Source organism: Vicugna pacos, chromosome 1 (assembly GCF_048564905.1).
Source record: "Vicugna pacos chromosome 1, VicPac4, whole genome shotgun sequence".
Taxonomy (NCBI): domain Eukaryota; kingdom Metazoa; phylum Chordata; class Mammalia; order Artiodactyla; family Camelidae; genus Vicugna; species Vicugna pacos.
In genome coordinates, this window is record NC_132987.1 from 16,031,595 (window position 1) to 16,056,012 (window position 24,418).

Consider the following 24,418-nt stretch of genomic DNA (forward strand, 5'->3'; position numbering starts at 1 on the left):
TCCAGTACTATAGCCACTAGCTCATGTAGCTATGTAAATTAAATTTTCAGTTATTCAGTTACATTACCCATATTTCAAGTGCTCAGTAGCCACATGTGGGGAGTGATTGAATGGCACAGATATATAAATATTTCATCATCTTACAGAGTTCTATTGGACAGCGCTCCTCTGCATGTTTGAGTGCCCCTAGGCTCAGCCTTTGGATGTTTCTTTCTATGTTCTATTCCTATATAGAAATATAGATTTCTATGGAATCTTAGAAACTAAGATTTATTATAGAGTAAATATTTCTGTATGTTTCTTCCTCTTTTCTTTCTGCATTCCCTGCCTTGGTGATTTCATCTAGTCTCTTAAGTTGGTATCAGCCTAAATCTCTCCCCAGAAATCCAGGCTCAGGTCTCTAACAGCATTCTGCATGTCTTTATGTGAGTGTCTAATGGGCACCTCAAAAGTAGTGCCCAAAACAGAACTACTGATCTTTCTAGACACTATCACTCCTGCTCCCACCAACACATCTGCTCTCCCTGCAGTCTTTCCAGTCTCAGTTAAGTCAGTTCTCTTCCTCCAGTTGTTGAGGCAAACAAACAACAACGGTTAAAAAAATCAACCTTAGGTTCATCCTCAACCTCCTTTTTCCCCATAAAACTCATACATCTGACCCACAGGCTCTTGTTTCAAAATACATCCAGAGTCTGACTTCTCACCCTTCCTCTGCTACCACCTGCTCCAAGCCAGCATCATCTTTTCCTGAATTAGCCCAGGCAAATTTAGCCCCCTTTTTCATCTCCCTGCCTCTGTGCCTGCTCCTGTAGTCTGTTCTCAGAGCCTTTATAGTTGGTGTTCCTTCTGCCTCTCTCTCACCTACCCACCTCCACATGCATGCTTTTCCCCTTATGATACTGATTTATTGAAGAGACCAGGCCAGTTTTCTACAGAATGAGTCCCATTATGAATTTCTCTGTTTACTCATGGTGGTGTGTAACTTATTTCTCTATTGCCTGGATTTCCTGTAAGTGGACATGTAATCTAAAAATTTAATTAAAGCTAAATATTTTGGGCAAGAAAACCATAAATGATACTTTAGTCTCCATATTGCACTGTACTGGGAGGTACCCATTATCTGATTATCCCACCAGTAGTGATGCTAAGTTTAACTAAGGTGTTAAGGTGGTGACTTTCACATCCCTCCACTATACATTTATATTTTTACCTTTGTGAATGATTAAATAATCTGAAGGGTGAATGTGATTTTTTTTAATCCTGTGATTTTAAAAATACTTTTAGCTATAGAAATCTGTTTTTTCAAGTGAAACATTTTTTATAGATCCATCCAATATATAAAACAGATAACAGCAGAGCTATTCTGGTTGCTATGGGAAACGGCTCATATTGGCAGCTTCCAAGGGAACTCTGACGAGCTCAGTGTGTAATTCACAGAGCGCAGCCAAACGCTTGAGGAAACGGAGGCCCAGAGAGAATACAAGAAGTCTTAGGCCACCTAGCATTCCACAAGACAGACTCAGTGCACTTTTTGTTGGAGCAGAGTTTGGGGAGCTCTGTCGCTTCCTTGAAAAGCTGTGGTTGTGGGTGATCACTAGAGTAGTGCTGGTTTTCCCCTGGCAGTCCACCCACTGTTTTTAGTTGTCTGGGTGCTTTCTTTGACATTCTATCTGTTCTGCAGATGTGAAGATTTGAAATTACTTCATTTTTAGTGTGTGTTGGGCTGCAGTCTTCTTTTTGTGTTTCCCGTTTGGAAATTCTTCATCCACAAAGAATTCCAGATTCAGACATTATTCATCTTATGTCTGGAACGCTAAAATCTCATGAGCTTCCATGTGTCTTACCTCTTTCCACCTTTAGAATACTCAAAATGTTGCCACAGCTGATGTCAGTGTTATTATTTGCTTGCTTCGTGCTTCCTTTCTGCACCTTACTTATCGTACAGCCTTAATGTACCTTAGTAGAAAATTGAATAAGTAATTTGGTATATCCACAAAATGTATATCAGATTTTTATACATTTTGGTATAGACTTTTGTTTTCATGAAAAGATGTTTCCCTATATTAAGTGGAAAAGGCAGGTATCAAACTTTAATTCTCACTTTTGTTAAAAAATAATAATAAATATTCACAAAAATCCCCAGGTCTGTGTATGTTTATGTGTATGTTGAAAGTTAAAAAGGACAAAAATGTTCATATTGATACTATCTCTGGGTGTGATCTTTATTTTCCTCTTTGTATTTTCCTCTCTCTCTTTTTTTTCAGCAGTCATATTTTATTTCTACAGCCATTACTTTTGTAAAGATTAAAACTGTCATTTTAAAAAATAAGCAGTAACTTTGATCTGTTATATCCAAGCCACTCTGAAGGCAATTCCAGGTTCCTCCACAGCCTCCTGCCATTCATGTCATCCTTTGGGATTTTCCCCTGTTCTCTTATCGTTCCACTCAAGCAAGTTTTCCCCTGACCCATGCTTCTGTTTATTTTACCCCAGGTTCCTGGTCATCTCCTAGAATTGTCCACTTGGCTCTGAAGGGCTTCTCTACTCACTTGTGCCCAAGTGAACTTGTCAGGGAGGGAAGGGAGGATGTAGAAATTATGTTCTAGAAGGAACTGTCACTAGAATGTGATCTCTGTCAAGGCCCAGAAGTGCCCCAGTAAGTACCTACTGAATGAATTGATCTATTATTTTTTGTCCCATTTCTTTTATCTTCTAAGTTCCTATAGTCAGGAGCTTTGTTTTTATAGTGCCCTAAACATTTTGGGTATTTAATGTATATTAATGAATAGCCTTTTTTTTTAAGATTCACAATTTACCTAATAAAAGTGAATTTAGGACCTGTTGTCACCTTGGACCAAATTTGTGCTTGCACAGAGATACAGAAAAGTACAGGATTTAAAGATAAATTTACATTCAGATCATACTCGTAGATTTGTGATCATGGGTAGTCACTTATGCCTCTGAGCTGCCTTCATTTGTAGCCTCACTGATTCTTTTCTGGACTCTCTCTGCAGAGCCTTTCTAGCTGGTCTGCCTGGCTTGATTCTTGCTTCCCCAACTGTCCTCCGCAGTGCTACACAGTGATACACCCACCATGTAAATCTGACCACGTCCCTACCACCCCCCGCTGAAACTTCTTGGGCTCTTGGATGCTGGGTTGCCCTTTAGCTGTAGCACCTAGAAGCCTCTCTTCAAACTTGACACTGGAATAATACCAAACTCCTGGTAGCTCCTCATACCTCCCAGGCCACTTACTGCCTTGCTCTGTTTATCCACAAGGCATCTTCCCTTTATTTCTGCAGCCAACTACTATTCTACTCCAGGCTGGGCTTGGCAGTCCTCCTCTCTGGGATGCCCTCCTTGATATAAAAGATATATTCTCTGCCCACTCACACTGTAAGCTGTTTGAAGCAAATTTATAGAATTTGTAGTTCCCTAGTCTTAAAGAGTATCTAGCTTATAGTAGCATTCAAATGCTCCTTAAACTGTGTGGTATATATGTTCTTCTAAACCATCCAAATGATTTTTATTTATAGAATGTGGTTTCATTTTTATGTGATTTCCTCCAAAATAAGAAAAAGGCTTAGAAAAGAAAAATATGTGAATTAAAGTAACTTAAGATTCTACCAGCAGATAGAGATGACTATTGATGTTTTGGAATATATAGTAGGGAATTTTTTTTAATTATAAAATGGTCAAAGTTTAACTTCCTAATTTTCCTTTTGGAGTCAGTACTCAGAGAAATCAGTAACTTTGCAAATTACATGCATTAAAAATTAATAGCCAGTTCATTGTGCTTTCCACATCAAATAATACAAAGCAGTTCTCTGGTAAAGTACAGCTTTTTCCTAATTCAAACCGAGAAAAACTTTTCACTTTTCTTATGTTCCTTAGACCCTAAAGCCGTGTTCTGTCCTGTTTTTCCAGAAGAGAAGGCGAATAGCAGTGAGAGAAATGACTTGACCAACTTACTGAGCTGGTCAGTGCCGAAGCTGGGACAAGGAGCCCCTGACTGCCCACCTGGTGCTTTTCCCCTCAGCCACATTTCCTGTTTCTCCACTGGAGTAAAGGTAAAAGTAAGTTTTTAAGAGCTTCCTACTTCCCTTATGCTCAAATTAGGCCTGCTGCTGAGATATTCTTACTTTACTTCTGGTCTCATTAAGACATTAGCCCTAAACCTAAAGCATTAATTGTTCTTTCATGTTCATATATATGGTTTCTATGAGCATCAGAAAAATCTTCCCTTCTATGTGATTTCTTAATTTATCTTCTCAACTATTTTTGAAGTGAACACACAAAATATTCCAGGTCTCCTTTTTTTCATCCTGCAAGTAGTTCTGTGGTATATGTTTTTGTATTTCTCTACATCGTTCTCATGGGATCAGTTTCCATACTGAGTCATCCACCACAGAGTGCCTGTGTTTTCCAGGCAAACTAATAGTTTTATTATTTCTGAATGACTCATTCCTTCTGAATCAACACACCTCCTATACTCTGTTAAATATAAAGTTTCAGGCGCTTTTCTACAATTTTTCCTCTTCTTAGTCTTCAGATGTCTCATCTGAGTGGCAAAGTTATTCAACCACTTTTTTCTTGCGTCTACAGTTTATCTGAGTCATTTTCTTCTTGAATCCTTTCATCATTTGAGATAAGCAGTGGAAGTTCTTTACCTCATACCCTCTGCTCCAGATGTTTCCTGAAATAGAACACATAAATAGCAACATAGAAAATATGTGTAACACCATTCTCTGTTTTTCATTATTACATTTATGTTGTTTAAGCTTTTATTAGCTTCCCAAAATTCTCTGTGAAATTATAAAAGTATAGCCTTAGAGGGGAGGATATAGTGGTAGAGCGGGTGCTTGGCATGCATGAGGTCCTGGGTCCAATCCTAGTACTTACATTTTAAAAAATTTTTTTAAATGAAAAGTATAGCTTTAATGTCTGTTGGTACACGGAATCATTGGAATTCAGCATTTTAGAAGAATGTAGCACTTTCTTCCCTTGACTTCCGTGTCATATTTGGCTGGTTCTCTTTCTGCCCTTTGAAAATTCATGCTCTTTCTCCTTCCTTGCATCTTTCTTCTTACCCCGTACATGCCAGCCTTCCTCAGAGTTTTGTCCTTGACTCTTTTCTCACCCTATGCACATTCAATCTTGTTCACTATTGTGGCTTTTTTTTTTATTGAGTGGAAGATTCTTTAAATTCTATAGTGATTTACAATTTTCGAAAGTTTCACACACATGATTTCAACTAATCCAAAAAAATTTTTTAAAATCCCCTACCTCTCTATTTTTTCCCTGCCCCCTTCCCTCTCCACAGTGGTAACCACTAGTTTGTTCTCTATATCTGTGTCTGCTTCTTTTTTTGTTTTACTCACCAGTTTGTTGTTTTTACATTCCACATATAAGTGATATCATGCAGTATTTGTCTTTCTCTATCTGACTTAGTTCACTTAACCTAAGGCCCTCCAAGTCCATCCATTTTGCTGCAAATGGCAAATTTTCATTCTTTTTTATGGATGAGTAGTATTTCATTGTGTGTGTGTGTGTGTATGTGTGTGTGTGTGTGTGTGTGTGTGTGTGTATATAATATTATATATATATTACCACATCCTCTTTATTCATCCATCTGTTGATGGACATTTAGGTGGCTTCCATACCTTGGCAAATTTAAATAATGCTGCTGTGAACATCTTTTTGAATTAATGTTGGGTTTTTTGGTGGTTTTTGTTTTTTTTTTTTTTTTTTGGATATATACCCAGGAGTGGAATTGCTGGGTCATATGGCAGTTCTACTTCTAGGTTTTTGAGAGACCTCCATAATGTTTTCCACAGTGGCTGCACCAATTTACATTCCCACCAACAGTGTAGGAAGGTTCCCTCTTCACATTATCACCAACATTTGTTATGTGTGTTAATTTTGTTACGTGTGTTAATTTTTTAAATAAATACATTTATAAATATAACTCCTTTACTTTTTTAAAACTTTTTATTGAAGCATAGTTAATTTACAATATTGTATTAGTTTTTGGTGTACAGCATAGTGATTCAGTTATATATATATATTTTCTTTTTCATATTCTTTTTCATTACAAGTTACTACAAGCCATTGAATATAGTTCCCTTTGCTATACAGTAGGATCTTGTTTTTTATCTATTTGGGACACAGTAGTTTGCATCTGCCAATCCCACACTCCCAATTTACCCCTCCCTCCTCCCTTTCCCCCTGGTAACCATAAGTTTGTTTTCTATGTCTGTGAGTCTCTTTCTGTTTCGTAAATAAGTTCATTTGTGTCATTTTTCTTAAATTCCACATGTAAGTGATATCATATGTTATTTGTCTTTCTCTGTCTGACTTACTTCTCTTAGTATGACAATCTCCAGGTTCATCCATGTTGCTACAAATGGCATTATTTCATTCCTTTTTATGGCTTATTAGTACTCCATTGTATATATATGTACCACAACATCTTTATCCAGTCATCTGTCAGTGGATATTTAGGTTGTTTCCATTTCTTAACTATTGTAAATAGTGCTGCTATGAACATTGGAGTACATGTATCTTTTAGAATTAAGAGTTTTCTCCAGATATGCCCAAGAGTAGGATTGCTGGATCCTCTGTTTTTAGTTTTTTAAGGAACCTCCATACTGTTCTCCATAGTGGCTGTACCAATTTACATTATCACCAACAGTGTAGAAAGGTTACTTTTTCTCCACACCCTCTCCAGCATTTATTATTTGTAGCCTTTTTGATGATGGCCATTCTGAACATGTGGGGTGATAACCTCATTGTAGTTTTGATTTGCATTTCTCAAATAATTAGTGATGTTCAACATCTTTTCATGTGCCTGTTAGCCATTTGTATATCTTCTTTGAAGAAATGTCTATTTAGATCTCCCCAGTTTTTGATTGGGTTGTTTGGTTTTTTTAATATTGAGCTGTGTGAGCTGCTTATAAATTTTGGAAATTAATCCCTTGTCAGTTACATCATTTTCAAATATTTTCTCCCATTCCTTAGGCTGTCTTTTTGTTTTGTTAATGATTTCCTTTGCTGTGCAAAAGCTTTTAAGTTTAATTAGGTCCCACTTGTTATTTTTGTTTTTATTTCCATTGCTTTAGGAGATGGATCCAAAAAAATTACTGGAAAAATACAGTTCTGCCTGTGTTTTTCTCTAGGAGTTTCATAGTATCTGGTCTTAGATTTAGGTCTTCAATCCATTTTGATTTTGTTTCTATATATGGTGTTAGAGAATGTTCTCATTTCATTCTTTTACATGTAGCTGTCCAGTTTTTCCAGCACTATGTGTTGAAGAGACTGTCTTTTCTCCATCATATATTCTTGCCTCCTTTTTCATAGATTAATTGACAAAAAAAGCATGGGTTTATTTCTGGAATTCCTACCTTGTTCCATTGATCTATATGTCTGTTTTGTACTAGTACTATGCTGTTTTGATTACTGTAGCTTTTGCAATATACTCTTAAGTCAGGGAGCCTATTTCCTGCAGCTCCATTCTTCTTTCTCAAGATTGTTTTGGCTATTCAGGTCTTTTCTGTTATCATACAGATTTTATAATTTTTTGTTCTAGTTCTGTGAAAAATGTCATTGATAGTTTAATAGGGATTGCACTGAATCTGTAGATTTCATTGGCTAGTATGGTCGTATGGTCATTTTAACAATAATGATTCTTCTAATCCCAAAACATGTTGTATCTTTTCATCTCTTTGTGTCGTCTTCAGTTTCTTTCATCAGCATCTTAGAGTTTTTGGAATCCAGGTCTTTTGCCTCCTTAGGTAAGTTTATTTCTAGATATTTTATTATTTTTGATGTGATGGTAAATGGGACTGCATCTTAATTTCTGTTTCTGATAGTTCATTGTTAGTGTACAGAAATGCGACAGATTACTATGTGTTAATTTTGTATCCTGCAACTTTACCAAATTCATTGATGAGCTCTAGTAATTTTCTGGTAGCATCTTTAGGATTTCTATATGTAGTATCATGTCATCTGCAAACAGTGACAGTTTTACTTCTTTTCCAATTTGGAATCCTTTTATTTATTTTCTTCTCTGATTGCTGTGGCTAGGACTTCCGAACCAACATTCTTGTCTTGTTCCTGATCTTAGAGGAAATGCTTTAGTTTTTCACTGTTGAGTTTGGTATTAACTGTGGGTTTGTCATATATGGTGTTTATTATGTTGAAGTATGTTCCCTCTATGCTCACTTTCTGGAGAGTTTTTATCATAAATAGATGCTGAATGTTAACAAAAGCTTTTTCTGCATCTATTGAGACGATCGTATGGTTTTTATTCTTCACATTGTTACTGTGGTATATTAAATTGATTGATTTGCAGATAGTGAAAAATCCTGGCATCCCTGGGATAAACCCCAATTGATCATGGTGTATGATCTTTTTAATATATTGTTTTAATATATTGTTTGCTAGTATTTGGTGAGGATTTGTACATCCATGTTCATCAGTGATATTGATCTGTAATACTCTTTTTTTGTGTGATATCTTTGCCTGGTTTTGGTATCAGGGTGATGGTGACCTCATAGAATGAGTTTGGAAGTGTTCCTTCCTCTGCAATTTTTTGGAATAGTTTCAGAAAGATAGGTGTTAACTAAATGTTTGGTAGAATTTGCCTGTAAATCCATCTGGTCCTGGACTTTTGGTTGTTGGGAGTTTTTAAATTACTGATTCAATTGCATTACTGGTAATTGGTCTATTTATATTCTCTATTCCTGGTTCAGCCTTCAGAGATTGTACCTGTCTAAGAATCTGTACATTTCTTTTAAGTTGTCCATTTTATTGGCATCTAGTTGTTCATAGTAGTCTCTTATGATCCTTTGTTTTTCTGTGATGTCAGTTGTAACTTCCCCTTTTTCATTTCTGATTTTATTGATTTGGGCCCTCTCCCTTTTTTTCTTGATGAGTCTGGCTGAAGGTTTATCAATTTAGTTTATCTTTTCAGAGGACCAGCTTCTAGTTTCATTGATCTTTTCTATTTTTTTTTTAGTCTCTATTTCATTTATTTCTGCACTGATCTTTATGATTTCTTTCCTTCTACTAACTTTGAGTTTCATTTGTTCTTTTCGAGTTGCTTCAGTTGTAAAGTTAGGTTGTTCACTTGAGATGTTTCTTGTTTCCTGAAACTTCCCTCTTAGAACTGCTTTTGCTTTCTCCCTTAGGTTTTGAACCATTGTGTTTTCCTTTTCATTTGTCTCTAAGTCTTTTTAAATTTCTTCTTTGATTTCCTCAGTAATCCATTGGTTGTTTAGTAGCAAGAATATTGTTTAGCCTTCACATGTTTGTAGTTTTTGCAGTTTTTTTTTCTTGTAGTTGATTTCTAATCCCATAGCGTTGTGGTCAGAAAAGATGTTTAATATTATTTCAATTTTCTTAAATTTACTGAAACTCATTTTGTGGCCTAGCATGTGATTAATCTGGAGTATGTTCCATGTGCACTTGAGAAGAATGTGTATGCTGCTGCTTTCATGTGGAATGCTCTATAAATACCAATTAAGTCCATCTAGTCTAGTGTTTCATTTAAAGCCAGTGTTTCCTTATTGATTTTCTGTCTGAATGATCCACCCTTTGATGTAAACAAGGTGTTAAATTCCCTGCTATTATTGTTTTATTGTCAATTTTCCTTTTATGTCCATTAATATTTGCCTTATATATTTAGGTGTTCATGTGTTGGGTGCATATATGTCTACAGTTGTTATAACTTCTTGGATTGATCCCTTGATCATTATGTAGTGTCCTTCTTTGTCTCCAACAGTATTTTAAAGTCTGTTTTTTCTGACATAAGTATTGCTATTCTGGCTTTCTTTTGATTTCCATTTGCATGGAATACCTTTTTCCATCCCCTTACTTTCAGTCTGTGTGTTTCTCTAGATCTGAGGTGAGTCTCTTGTAGGCAACATAATATCAATCCTGTCTCTGTATCCATTCAGCCACTCTGTGTCTTTTGGTTGGAGCGTTTAGTCTGTTTGCATTCAAGGTAATTAATGATACATATGTTCCAGTTGCTATTTTGTTAATTGTTTTGGATTTGTTCTTGTAGTTCTTTTTTTCTTTTCTTCTTGTGTTCATATCTTTTGTGTTATGTTTGGATTTCTTTTTCTTTTTTGTGTGTATATCTATTACAGATTTTTTAAATTATTGTTTTGTTTAATTATTTTATTTTGGCAGTGGGGGAAGTAATTAGGTTTATTTGTTTTTAGAGGAGGTACTAGGGATTGAACTCAGGGCCTCCTGCATGTTAAGCATGTGCTCTACCACTGGAGCTATACCCTCCCCCTATTAAAGATTTTTGGTTTGTGGTTACCATGAGATTTTTGTATAACAGCCTAAATATATCCATGATTGTTTTGAGTTTCTGATCTCTTAATTTCAAATGCATTTTTAAAACCTGCATTTGTACTCTCCTCCCCTCACAATTACTGGTTTTGATGTCATATTTTACATCAAATTGTTTTGTGTATCCTTTAACTGCTTATTGTGACTATAGATGATTTTACTACTTTTGTCTTTTAACCTCGCTACTAGCTTTGTGTATGGATGATTTCCTACCTTTACTGTATGTTTGCCTTTACTGGTGAGCTTTTTCGTTTCATAGTTTTCTTGTTTCTAGTTGTGGCCTTTTCTTTTTTCCCCTAGAGAAGTTCCTTTAACACTTGTGATGGTGCTAAATTCATTTAGCTTTTGCTTGTCTGTAAAGCTTTTGATCTTGCCATGAAATCTGAAGGAGAGCCTTGCTGGGTAGAGTTCTTGGTCGTAGGCTTTCCTCTTTCATCACTGTAAGTATATTGTGCCACTCCCTTCTGGTCTACAGAGTTTCTGCTGAAAAATCAACTGATAGCCTTATGGGATTTCCCTTATATGTTATTTGTTGCTTTTAATATTTTCTCTTCACCTTTAATTTCTGTCATTTTGATTACAGTGTGTCTTGGTGTGTTCCTCTTTGGGTTTTTCCTGTGCGGGACTCTGTGCATTTCTTGGACTTGGGTAGCTATTTCCTTTCCTAGGTTAGGGAAAGCTTTTAGCTATTATATTTTCAAATATGTTTTAGGCCTTTTTTATTTCTTTTCTCCTTCTGGGACCCCTATAATGTGAATATTAGTGCACGTGATGTGTTGTCCCAGAGGTCTCTTAAACTGTCTTCATTTCTTTCCATTCTATTTCCTGTCGGGACATTGATTTCCAGTACTCTGTCTTCCAGCTTACTGATCCATTCCTCCGTATTATTTAGTCTACTCTTGAGTCCTTGTAGTGTATTTTTTTCTTCAGTTATTGTATTCTTCATCTTTGTTTGGTTGTGCTTTGTATTTTCCAACTCTTTGTTGAAAACTTCTAACTTCTCACTCTGTGCGTTCATTCTTCTCCCAAGTTATTTCATCATCTAAACCTTTTCTTGAGTAGGTTGCATACCTTCACTTCACTCAGTTCTTCTGGGGTTTCATCTTGTTCCTTCATCTACATGTTCCTCTGCTGCCTCGTTTTTTCTAAGTTGCTATTGGTATTTTTATGTACGTAGGTGGTTAGTTATATTTATAGACCTTGGAGAAGTAGCCTTCTGTAGGAGACGTTCTATGCATCCCTGCATTCATTGTTTTCTTGTCACCCAAGCTGTATGCTCTAAGGATTCCCCCTATGAGGGCTACATGGGCATACAACCCTTCTGTTGTGGTGTGCTGACTATGTGGGCTGTCTAATAAGCTTGGTTGGTCTCTGTCCCAGTTGGTTGCCAGGCCAGCCTTGTGCAGATGCTGCTGGTTAGCAGGGTCTGGTCACAAGGCTATTGACTGCAGAACCCCCACTAGTGCTGGCTCACTGGTGGAAAGAGTCTAGCTGCAGGATCCAGGGATCCCAGAGCCAGTATAAGATTGTGGTGGATGGGGGAGGGACATTGCTGACAGTTTAGAATGGGGTCCAGGTGATCCCAAAACTTGTGTTGGCCTGTTAGTGGGCAGAGCTGAGGCCCAGCTGGTTCCAGGGTAGAGTCTGGCCTGCTGTAGACAGGCTGCATACACAGGTTATGAGACTGTGGTTTTCTTACCTCTGGTATCTGCCCCCTGTGGGGTGAGGCTGAACTAGAGGCTAGTGCAAGCTGCCTGGAGGGCAGGATCAGTACCTGCTCACTGGTGGGAGGAGCTGGGTCTTTGCCCTCTGATGGGCAGGGCCGTGTTTAGAGGCAGCTGTGGTATCAGGAAGTCTTTAAGTAGCCTTTCTGCTAATGGGTGGGGCTGTGTCCCCACCTAGATAGTTCTTTGGCCTGAGGTGTCCCAGCACTGGCATCCCCAGGCTGTTGGATAGGGCCAAGATTTGGTGCTAATGAGCTTGAGGAAAGATCTCACACAGTGACACTTACCAGCAGCTGATAGTGTTCATCCTGTAGAACAGAGCTCCCAGATATGGCTGCTGCCAGTGTCTATGTCCCCAGGGTGAGCTGCAGTCACCTCCCACCTCTCCAAGAGGCTCTCCAAGACCAGCAGGTAAGTCTGGCCTAGGCTCCTATCAAATTACTGTTTTGGCCCCAGCTCCCAGTGCGTGTGAGATTTTGTGTGTGCCTTTTAAGAGTAAAGTCTCTATTTCCCATAGTCTGTTCGGACTCCTGATGTGAAACCCTGCTGGCCTTCAAAACCAAATGCTCTGGGGGCTCCTTTTCCTGGTGCAGGACCCCTGCGGAGCCCTATGTGGGGCTCAGAACTCTCACTCCTGTGGAAGGACCTCTGCACTATAATTCTCCCATTTGTGGGTTGTCCATCCAAGGGTATAGGAGTTGATTATATCATAAGTCTACCCCCTCCTACCTGTCTCACTGTGGTTCCTTCTTTATGTCTTTAGTTGTAGAAGATATTTTCTAGTAGGTTTCAGTCTTTTTCATAGATGGTTGTTCTACAGATGTGGTTTTTGTGTGTTCATGAGGGAGGTGAGCTGAGGGTCTTTCTAGTCCGCCGTCTTGGCCGATCTCCACTCTTGTGGCTTTAAACCCTTTATCTGGTGGTTACTCCCAAATCTTTATTGTCGACTCCCCTCTCTTCATTGTCAAGTGTATTCACCTGAATGGGAAATGTCTCCTCTTGGATGACCTGCCAAAACGAAACAACTCAGGCCTGAAGCTAATTGGTCTCCCCTACACCATTGCTCCTCAACCTTAACACACAGTAATGAGCCCCAGCCTCATCCTCACATCTCCCTAGAACTCATTTTTAGTTTTTAAAATCTGTTATCAAATATTATATATTCTTATGTTTAAGGTGGTACAACTTAAAAGACCTTTTAAAAATGTCAATTTCCCCTTCCAACTAGGCTTGCTTCTCAGAGACAATCAGTGCCAACTTTTTCTTAGCATTTTTTCCATTATTTAACTCCATATTTATAAATGCATATATATTACAGATTAATCATTCATTAATTTAAAACATTATGCCTTGCCTTCCTAATATGAATTTTAGTTCTCACCCCTATTCCATCACATTATCAAAATTAAGGGTAAAAATTTTGTGATTATGTCAACAGGTGCAGACTAAATATTTAACAGAATTAAACCACCATATGAAATTTTTTAGAACTCACAACAAACTAGAAATAGAAGAGAACTTTCTTAGTCTGATAAAGGGTATCTACCACAGCAGCTATCATCATATTTAATGGTGAAAGACTGAATACTTTTCCCTAAAATCAGGTACAGAGCAAAGATTTCTGAACTCACAACTTCTATTCAGTACTGTTCTGGATATTCTAACCAGTGCAGTTGTCAGGAAGGCAGTAAATATTAGAAAGAAAAAAGTAAAATTCTCTAGTCTCAGACAACATGATTGTCTATATAGAAAATCCCAAGAAATTTACCCCCAAAATGCTATAAATAATACAATCAAGTGGCAAGTTGACAAGATCAATATACATAAATCAATTGTATTTCTCTATACCAGCAGACACAATGGAAAATGAAATTAAAATAATAGTCCCATTTGTGTTAGCATCAAAAAACATGAAATACTTGCAAGCAAATTTAATGAAAGGCCTACAAACATTGCTGAGAGAAATTAAAGAGCATCTAAATAGTGAGATATACTATGTTCATGGATTATAATGATTGGAGACTTGATACTCTTAAGATCTCCATTGTCACCAAATGGAAATTTAGATTCAATGAAATTTTATTTTCCAATCAAACTTCTAGCAGGTTATCTTTGTGAAAGTTGGCAAGATGATTCCAGTATTGTTATAAAGTGCAGAGAACATAGAATAGCCATAACAATTCTGAAAAAGAAAAAAAATGGAAGATTTACATTATTATTTTAAGATTTAATCTAATTCTACAATAATTAAGACAGAATGGTATTGGTGAATATTAAAGACAAAAGAATAGAGACTCCAGAAATAAATCCATATATATTATCATTTGTTTTTCAGCAAAGGCTCCAACATAGTTCAGTGGGAACAAGACAGTCTTTTGAATAAGTGGTGCTGGATGATATTCAAACTTAGCCTCATAATATATGTAAAAATGAATTCAAAATGGAACATAAACCTTGAAATCATAAAACATGAAACCAAAAAAACTTTAAGAGAAAATGTTTATGTCCTTAAGATAGGCAAAGATCTTAAGACTGACAAATGTATTATTAACTGTAAAAGAAAATTGGATTAATTGGGTTAATAAAAATTAGAATTAAAACCTACTCTTTGAAAGCTACTGCTAAGAAAATGGAAAGGGAAGCCATAGACCAAGAGATAATGTCTATATCTACAATATATAAATGAACTTTTAGAACTCAGTAATAAGAGACAGCCCAAAAGATTTGAATAGAAACTTCACAAAAGAAGATATATATGAATTGCTAATGAGCATACAAAAAATGCTCAATATCATTAGTTGTCAGGGAAATGCAGATTAAAGCCACAGTGGGTACCACTTCACACTCACTAAAATGGCTAAAATTAAGAAAACAGACAAGTCTCCAAAAGACTGTAGAACCAAGAGCTCTCAGGTGTTGCTGATAAGACTGTAAAATGGTAGAACCACTTTGGAAAACAGTTTTACAGGCTTTTATAAAGTTAGTGTACACTTCTCACAATTCAGTAATTCTATTGTTAATTACCCAAAAGATATAAACATATATCCACAAAAAGGCTTTTACTTGAAGGTTCATAGCAGTTTTAATTCATAGCAGTCCAAACTAGAAACAACCCAAATGTCCATTAACTGAACAGATAAGACAAATTTGGGTATATTTATTATATAGTAGAATATCTGCTAAGCAGTAAAAAGGTGTATACAACTGATGCATTCAGTAACGTGGACGAATCTCAGAACCATTGTGTGAAGTGAGAGAAGCCAGACAAAGAAGTATACATGTCGTATGGTCACATTCATGTGCGGATCTAGAACTGGCAAAGCTAGTGTACGGTGGTGGGACTCTGGTCAGTGGTTGTAAAATATTGCAGGCTAGGAGAATTGATTGGGAAAGGGCACAGGAATAGTTTTGGAGCAATGTAAATGTTCTTTCCTTTTTAGGGCAGTGGTTCTTGTTTCAGTTCATTGAACTGTACATTTAATATGAACGTATTTATTGTGTGTAAATTATACACCAATTAAACTGATTTAAAATAAAAGTGAGGCTCTGAAAAGCTGAAAGGAAGCTCTCTGATTGTAGGTAGCATTGTCCGTTAGTGGGCTTCACTGTAAGGAGATCATGTGGTTAGGTGGGATTTCTAATCTTCAAAAAAGGATTCTATAATCCAGAGTGGGGGCTGGGAGCTGAAGGTAATAAGCCTAGTTTTTGGCAACCTGGACTTGGGCAGGGGAAAGGGAGCTGGTGGGCTGATTATTTGGAAAGTAGAATTTTACTCAGCTTTAAGTCCTTTATCACCCACTTTGTGTTATGGTCCTGGAGTTGGTGCTTTTTTGGTTCAGTTTTTTTTTTTTTCACCAGCAAATAAGATTTCTGTCACCAGCAGGATGAAGGAGGGACGATTTTCTGAGTTTGTGGAGTAGGGGTGGGGAGGATTCTAACTATTCTTTGCAGACTTTCAAATAATCCCTGTGTTCAGTCCTCTACCCAAGCTCATTTTCTGTGGTATCTGATATCTCCACACCTGGGCCTTTTGGGGGCTGTGCAGGGGGAATTGGTTTGTTTGCCATTAATATCCCTTCCTCCTCTACTGTGCAAAGTCACTTACCATTCTGTTTCCTGTCTTTATATATATATATACATTGATTTGGGGTCACAGGTGTCTTCTCACTTCTTTGAAGATGGAGTTTATATTCTTACTTTTGTTCTTACTTTTTGGAGGAGACTCTGAAACTGTAAAACCCATACTGTACATTTTCAACGTCAGCAATACCAAACTCCTTATAATTCTTCAAACATGCAAGGTTTTTTCATATCTCTGTGCCTTTGTAGAATTTATTTTTTCTTATAAGTTCCAGTTTAATCCCTTCTTCACCTGGTAAGGCTTTTGTCTTTCAAAATCCAGTTCTCCCTCCTAACTTTTCTTGTCAGCTGCCTCTGTACTTTTGTTTCACAACAGGTCCACTTCATTAGGACTGGCCATATAACAGTTTACTCTGGAGGAATACCAGGAGCCAGTGGAGAGTACTTGTTAGAGTAATCATACACTGCTTAAAGCGGAAGTGATGGTGTTGAATGAGCTCTGAAGTTGCATATGAACCACTTAGATAGAAATTGGGAAACCAGACTCTGGCCCTTTGCAGGTATGAAAGAACCAGGAGAGACAGAATGCTTGGGGGATGTGGGCAGGCAGCGTGAAACAAGACCTGAGGAGGAACAAATGTAAACACTCAAAATAATTTCTCTAATTTCCCAAGGAATCTTGTATTTTCTGCCTTCTACCCATGCTGTAACATGTTTAGACTGATATTTCATCACATTGAAGATTGTAAACCACATTACTTCATGTGCCATTGAGAAAGAAAAAATTCAAACTATGATACAGTATCCTCTTATTCTTATCATTTAGTACTTTTTGACTTATTGGAAGAGTTCTCTTAGACTAATGTTGACAGGTATTTTTAATTATACATCACACTTGTGCACACATGGTCTTTGGGACTATCCCATAGTCTTTGGGACTTTTTTTGAGATCACCATTGCTAAGGTTACCAGTGACCTTCATGTTAGCAAGTCCAGTGGGTAATTTTTGTTTTTTCTTAACCTCTCTGCAGCATCCAACGCCAGTAACCCCGTTTTCAAAGTTTCTCCTTCAGCATCTTTAAAACTGCTTCTTAGGCTGCCTCTAAAACTTCTGCTCTTCTCTTTAGCCCAGGAATGTCAGTGATCCTCAGCCTAGAGCTCTTCTCACTTTATGCACTCACCCTGAGTGACCTCTCAGGACTGCATCCCTAACCCAGATCTGCCTGCTGACCTCCAGGTTTTTATATTCATATTTCATCCCGTCATCTCCACTTGGTTGTTCCACAGGGACTTCTTCAAACACACATTCAGAATAAAACTCTTTATCTTTTCTATGGCCATTTCCCATAAAACAGAAACAAAAAGTCTGCATTGGGAGTGACAGCATTAGTCCCCCAACACCCAAGCCAGAAACCCAAGATTCCTCCCTCTCACTTTCCCCTCTTCCTCCTCTGTGAATTCTTTCTCTCTGTCTAATCAGTGCCCTCCTCTCTGTTAACTGCTGCCACCTCCTTGATTTAGGGTCTCACCGCTTCTCACACAGATTATTACAGTAGCCTTCTAATTGATTTCTATGCTTCTATTCAGCTGCTACAGTGATCTTTTCATACATAAATTCATCATGTCACTCCACACCCTTAAAGTCCTTCTTTTTTTCCCCACAGTTTTCAGAATAAAGTTCAGACTGCTTAGGTTAGCACACAAGACAGCCTGTGGTCCACTTCCTGCTGCTCTCTGGTTTCCTTCCCTCTTGCTTGTCTGTACACTCCCCTCGTGAAATCAGCCAGAACTACTTGTTGTTCTGAACTCACTGTGCCATGATAGGCCTCTGAGCCTTCAGGTATGTTTTCCCCTGCCTAGAATATTGCTCCCTTCCTTTTTGTCTAACTGAGTCTCATTGATCCTTCAAAACATACATGTCTTACTTTCGGAAGTCTTTCCTGACTCCAGTCTGATGTTGATGCTCTAAAGTGACAAAGGGCACAAAGAAAGATTTTACAAATGAATAACACAAACTGTCTACTAGGTAAATAAAAAGATGTTCAGGGAAGATTAAAACAATGTATTTCATTTGTTCATCTACCAAATTAGCAAGGAAAACATGGGGAAATGGGCCCATTCTTACACTGATATTAGAAGTATAAATTTGTCATTTTTCTGGAGGGTAGAAAATGAATGTATATATCTATATATCTAAGAACCTTTAAAAAGTATATGCATACACACACACTCCTTTTGACTCAGCATTCTACTACTTGGAATATATTCTAAGAAAATAACTTTTTCTTTGGGGTAAAACATTTTCATAAGAAAATATCAGAATGTTCATAAAAATATTAACAGTAGTTATTTCTGAATGGTGATATGGGTAATGAAAACAATTTTTTTACTTACAAATATTTTCTAACTTTTCTGATAAGAATATGTATTAATCGTGAGAGCAGAATGGGGGAAACAGAAGCCCTACCCTAGTGCTCCTGATACCCATTGTGCTTGCTTCTTTTGTTGCCCTCGTTAAACAGTAAGTGTGCTGAGGGCCATCACCATGAATTATTCAGCATCATCCCACCAGGGTCAGGCTCAGAGTAGAAAATGTTTGATGAGTGAGTTGTACCAATAACAGCTAACAGTTATTGAGCATTTCCTGTGTCTTGGGCATTGTTCTAAGCATTCAACATATTAACTTAATCCTCATGAGATGAGTATTATTATCTCCATTTTGCAGATGCAACGGGCTGACAAAAGTTAACCAACTTATGTAAGGCCACACAGCTGTAAGTGGCAAGGTCAGGAATCAAACCCACTCAGCCTGGCTTTTACCAAGAGGCACAAGATAGCATCTTGGTTCTGAGTTAGATTGTATCTCTAATTGAGAATAGTTGGATTAGATTCCATGTCTAGGATTCCAGCCAGACAATTGGTCTTCAGTTGAATTATGTTCTAGATAAAAAGGCAGAATTTGACACCCACATATCTGAACCAAGTATCAGGGAAGTAATCTTCATTTCTTTGGCCCGTTAAAGAAAAGCTCAAATCATTGTAGACTGTAAACTTATGGAAACTGGTGCCATCCCTTGGGATTTGGCTTTGCTATATGTTCCCTCTCTCTGCAATTCATGTCTCTTCAAAACTTAACTCAAAGACCCAAATTTGTAATTAATTCTTTAACTCTTCCACTACTTTTCTTTCTCAGTTAGATTACTTGTGACCAGGTCATCAGATTTCATTTTTAAAACCAGTGAATCTCCATTTTTGCCATACCTTTTTTCCTTCATATTTTCTTTTAAAGTCTCAGAATTTCTGAAAGCTGCATTCCTATTATGAACTACACTATTTAACGTGGTGGCCTCTAGCCAAACATGACTTTTTAAGTTAAAATTAATTAGAATAGTCAGAAGATTTAAACAGCACTTCTCCAGGGAAGATATGGGGCTGGTCAATAAGCACAGGAAAAGATGTTCAACATCATTAACATAAGGGAAATGTAAGTTAAAGCCCCAATGAATTAACACTGCACACTATTCAAATGGCTAAAATAGAAAATATTGATAATTGCAAATGTTGAATAGGATGTGGAATCAACCGTATTGCTCATGTATTACTGGTGGGAATGTAAAATGGTATAGCCACTCTGGTAAACAGCTGGCCGTTTCTTATAAAAAAAATATACCTAACATACAACCCAAAAGTCAGACTTGTAGTTATTTACCCTAGAGAAATGACAACTACGTTCACACAAAAACTTACACACTAATATTCACTGCAGTTTATTTGTAATAACCAAAAACTAGAAACAACATAAATAACCTTTAATGAGTGAATGGGCAAACAAACTGTATATCTGCACAATGGACTACTACTCAGCAATAAAAAGGAATGAGCTGTTGATACACATGGTAGTGTATGACCCTCAAAATCATTGTGTTCAGCGAGAGAAGCCCATCTCAAAAGTTCACATACTGTATGATTCCATACATAAAATATTCTTGAAATGACAAAATCATAATGATGGAGAACAGATCAGTGGTCTGTTGACTGGATGATGACAAAAGAGTAGTATGAGGGAGTTTTGAGGACTAGCAGGATAGTTCTGTATCCTGATTGTGGTGATAGTTACTATAAAAGGAAGGGAGGAAGGAAAGAAAAGGAAGGAGTGAGTGCATGTACAGCTGGTAAAATCCAAATAAGGTCAGTAGTTCAATTAACAGTACCAGTGTCATTTTCCTGGTTTTGATCATTGTACTGTGGTGATGTAGGAAGTTACCATTGGAGGAAACTGGGAAACTGGTACATGGGAATTCTCTGCACTATTTTTAACTTCTGTGTGAGTCTAAAATATTTTCAAAACTAAAAGGAACCCTCCTGCACTGTTGGTGGGAATGTAAATTAGTGCAACCATTATGGAAAACAGTATGGAGGTTCCTTAAAAAATGAAAAATAGACTTACCGTGTGATCCAGCAATCCCACTCCTGGACATCTATCCAGAGTGAACTCTAATTCAAAAAGATATATGCACCCCAATGTTCATAACAGCATTATTTACAATAGCCAAGACATGGAAGCAACCTAAATGTCCATCAACAGATGATTGGTTAAAGAAGATGTGGTATAGAATGGAATACTACTCAGCCATATAAAAGAATGAAACAATGCCATTTGTAGCAACATGGATGGACCTAGAGATTATCATATTAAATGAAGTAAGTCAGACAGAGAAAGACAAATATCATATGATGTCACTTATCTGTGGAACCAAAAAAAAAATGGACTTATTTACAAAACAGGAATAGACTCACAGACATAGAAAACAAACTTATGGTTACCAGTGGGGAATGGGCTGGGAAGGGATAAATTAGGAGTTCAAAATGTGCAGATACAAACTACTATGTGTAAAATAGATAAACAACAAAGTCCTGTATAGCACAGGAAACTATATTCAATACTTTGTAATAGCCTATAATAAAAAAGAATATAAAAAGGAATATATGTATGTACATGTATGACTGAAACACTTTTCTATACACCAGGAATTGACAGAAAATTGCAAACTGACTTACTTCAGTTAAAAAAACTGCAAAACTAAAATGTTTTAAATTCAGTACTTCAGTTACACTAACCATGTTTAAAATGCTGCCATGTGGCTAATGGCAGCTATATCAGATAGTGCAGATATGGACTCTTTCTGTCAATGCAGAACATTTTGTTGGACAGCACTGGTATAAAAGTATACTTCTGACCTTGGCCAGTGTTCGCTCCTCCTTGACTCTTTCAGATTCTAATATCACATGAATACTTTCTTGTATTTTCTGCCATGTTACCTTATCAACTGATTGTTTTGATTATTTTCAAGCCTAGAGAAATATTTCTCTTTAATTTCTCAAATTTTAGAAAAATAAAATAGTCTTTGTATAAGCTTAGGAATTTATCTGACATATGTTTTAATAGGTACCTGGATATTTAAATTTTCCAACACTTATGTGTTTTGATTCTGAACCAGTTTTATCACCTGTATTAGGATATAGTCCTAGTAGTTCTCATATGGTTATTCTAAAATACTTAACAGTATTCTTTGTTTTCCTTCCCTTTTATCCTTACCCCAAATCTCTTTCAAAAGCTTATATTTCTGAAAAGGTGCATAGTTTTTCATGTTTGGTGCTATTTCTTCCCTGTCTTCCAGATGTGCATCTTTTGAAAAGGTAATTCCTTCCATTGCCATGTTCTAGCCTTTTGTCCCATAACACTTATTCCTCTTTGGCATCTTTGTATTTTCAGTTAAAAATTACCGGGCACTTCCTTTACTATGGCACTTCTTCCCAGTTCAGCTTCATCCATCCTGCATGCTATCTGGCTTTATAGTTTTGTATGAGCCACCATCTGTAATTTGAATGCGGAGAAGTAGAAGATGAAACAATAGCTCAAGATCCATTCACATAGCAGCAAAGTTGAGACACTGAAGGACAAAAAGAACAGAGTGACCTACCTGAAGAAGACCACAGAGAGAAATAAAGGAATATTGAAATTAAGATTTATATCTTTGTGGGTAGAAAATCTGAATTTTGTAATGATATCATTGTTCCTTCAAAGTAATTCGTAAGTATATTACAATTATAATCAGATTCCAGTAGGATTTTTCTTAAAACTGGGCAATACAAAAATTCATTTGGAAGACCATCAAAGAACATTTGGAGCATAAAAAAGAATCATAATTAGGGATATGAGAAAGAAACAGGTAGTAAAACTTAGTAAGACAACAGTAATTATGATAGTGTAGGACTGTCATAATGAGAGTACTAATCATTGGCTCAAAAGGAGCCAAGAATACTCTAACCATTGTGAGAATTCATCAAAAGGACAGGTTCTTCAACGTTATTACCTGCCTCATGGCAGGCTCTAAATAAATATTTTGTGGGGAAAAAAAGAAAATGTTCTTCATGAATTAATTGTATTAATTGTATTTTTATTCACCAAGTCTCTAATACCTAAATGAGTAAATGATGCAATAGACAATTTACCAGAGAAGAAATATAAGAAATTAGCAAAATAAATAGAATTTTTTAGGGTTGAAGAAGTAATAATGAAAACAGTGAAGTTCTGTTTCTCATTATTAAATGGGTAAAGGTTTTTATTGTTAAAACACCAATGCGATTGTTGGTAGAGTTAAACTGATACTCTCCTTCATTGCTGTCGTCATCTCTTTCCTATCCTTGCCTTAGCCCACCATTCTTGATGCAGTAGAATTTATTGCACATTCTGTTGTTCAGCAACTCACACTGGCTCTGTGTTTGAAATATATACGTCATCCAGATATCTTCACTGTTCCTCTCCGGGTTCAAGCCCCCCAGCCTTCTTGCCTGATTTCGTGCCGTAGCCCCTAACTTGTCTCCCAGCTTCTTACCTTGCTCCTCTACAGTCTCCTCTGAACACAGAAGCACAATTGCCAATTTGAAATGTAAGTCTGATCACGTCATTGCTCTGCTCAGTAGACGTCAATTGTTTCCCAACTCAGACTAAAGCCAAATTCTTCATAATAGTCTACAGACCCTGCATGATTTAGACTCCTACATTTCCTTTCTGACCTCGTCTTCCACGCTGCCCCCTTGCTTTTTCTGCTTCAGACACTTTAGCCTTGTCATTCTTGTAGTAAATCAAGCATGCTCCCACCCAGGGCCTTTGTACTTATGGTTACTGTGCCTGAGATGACTTAGCTCAAAATACCTCTTCAGCCTGCTCCCTCTCTTTTCACGTCTTTGATCAGAGGTCGATGAGGTCTTCCCTGACTGCTCTTCGTAACACAGCACCCTCTCATCCTTTCTGGACACTTTCTCTGCTTCATTTTTCTCTTTAGCATGTATCACCATCTAAGTTATATGTTCATATATGTGTTTTTCTTTTTCCAACTGGATTGTCAGTTCCATAAGGACAGTTCCATAGGACTGCTGTATCCCTAACACTCAGCAAGTAGTAGGCACATAGTAGGCACTCAGTATTTATTGACTGAGTGAGTACATTGATTGAACCTTTTTGGAAAGCAACTTACAACATGATTTTAAAGCCCTTTTTTTTTTAGAATAAGAGAATAATTAAACTCTGTCCACTTAATGACAAGAGAGAGTGATCTGCATGTGGCAGGGTTAGAAAGGATGAGATCAAGAACAGTAGTAATGGTTGTCTTTTTCTCTCTCTTAGATAGTAAGAAAAGAGAAGATGATGGAATAATTTCCAAATGTAGAGGAGGTTGTACAATCTAGACAAGCACTATGTGTTGGCCGTCTTTAAGAAGACTGGGTTGATAGAGGCAAAATGTTGGTTCAGCGCAGTAGCAGAAAATAAGATTACAGGTGGATGGGAACAGATGTTAAAAGTCTTGAAAATGAGTCCAAGGAGCTAGGCCTGCCATAATGCATGATGGAGATCAGTAGTCTGAGTTCTTGAACTGTGAGGGGCAAGAAAGCTGTCTAAATCCAAGCTAAGTAGTGTCACATAAGGTAGTAAGGAGGGTGGGATAAGAAATACCAACTTGGCGAGAGGGTATAGCTCAAGTGGTAGAGTGCTTGCTTAGCATCCAAGGGTTCTGTATTCAATCCCCAGTACTGCCTCTAAAAATAAGTAAGTAAATAAACCTAATTACCTCCCACAAAAGACAAAAGCTCCCCCCACAAAAGATAAAAAATAAATTTAAAAAAAAAAGAAGTACCAACTGGGAGGTAGTCATAATAAGGCAGAGTTGAGATAATACTAGTGTAGGGCG

General features: G+C 37.1%; 1 protein-coding gene across 2 annotated transcripts in view; it reads left to right on the forward strand.

Annotated features, from left to right (window-relative positions):
* PPP2R3A (protein phosphatase 2 regulatory subunit B''alpha) overlaps positions 1–24,418 on the forward strand; it is a 151,587-nt gene that overhangs the window by 26,282 nt on the left and 100,887 nt on the right. Inside the window, exons 2-4 of one of the 2 annotated variants that reach the window (XM_072956313.1) lie at positions 2,494–2,535; positions 2,641–2,656; positions 3,928–4,076. The gene's annotated coding sequence lies outside the window, so the exon portion shown is untranslated. The remainder of the gene's footprint in view (positions 1–2,493; positions 2,536–2,640; positions 2,657–3,927; positions 4,077–24,418) is intronic. The other variant, XM_072956262.1, reaches the window with a different exon arrangement.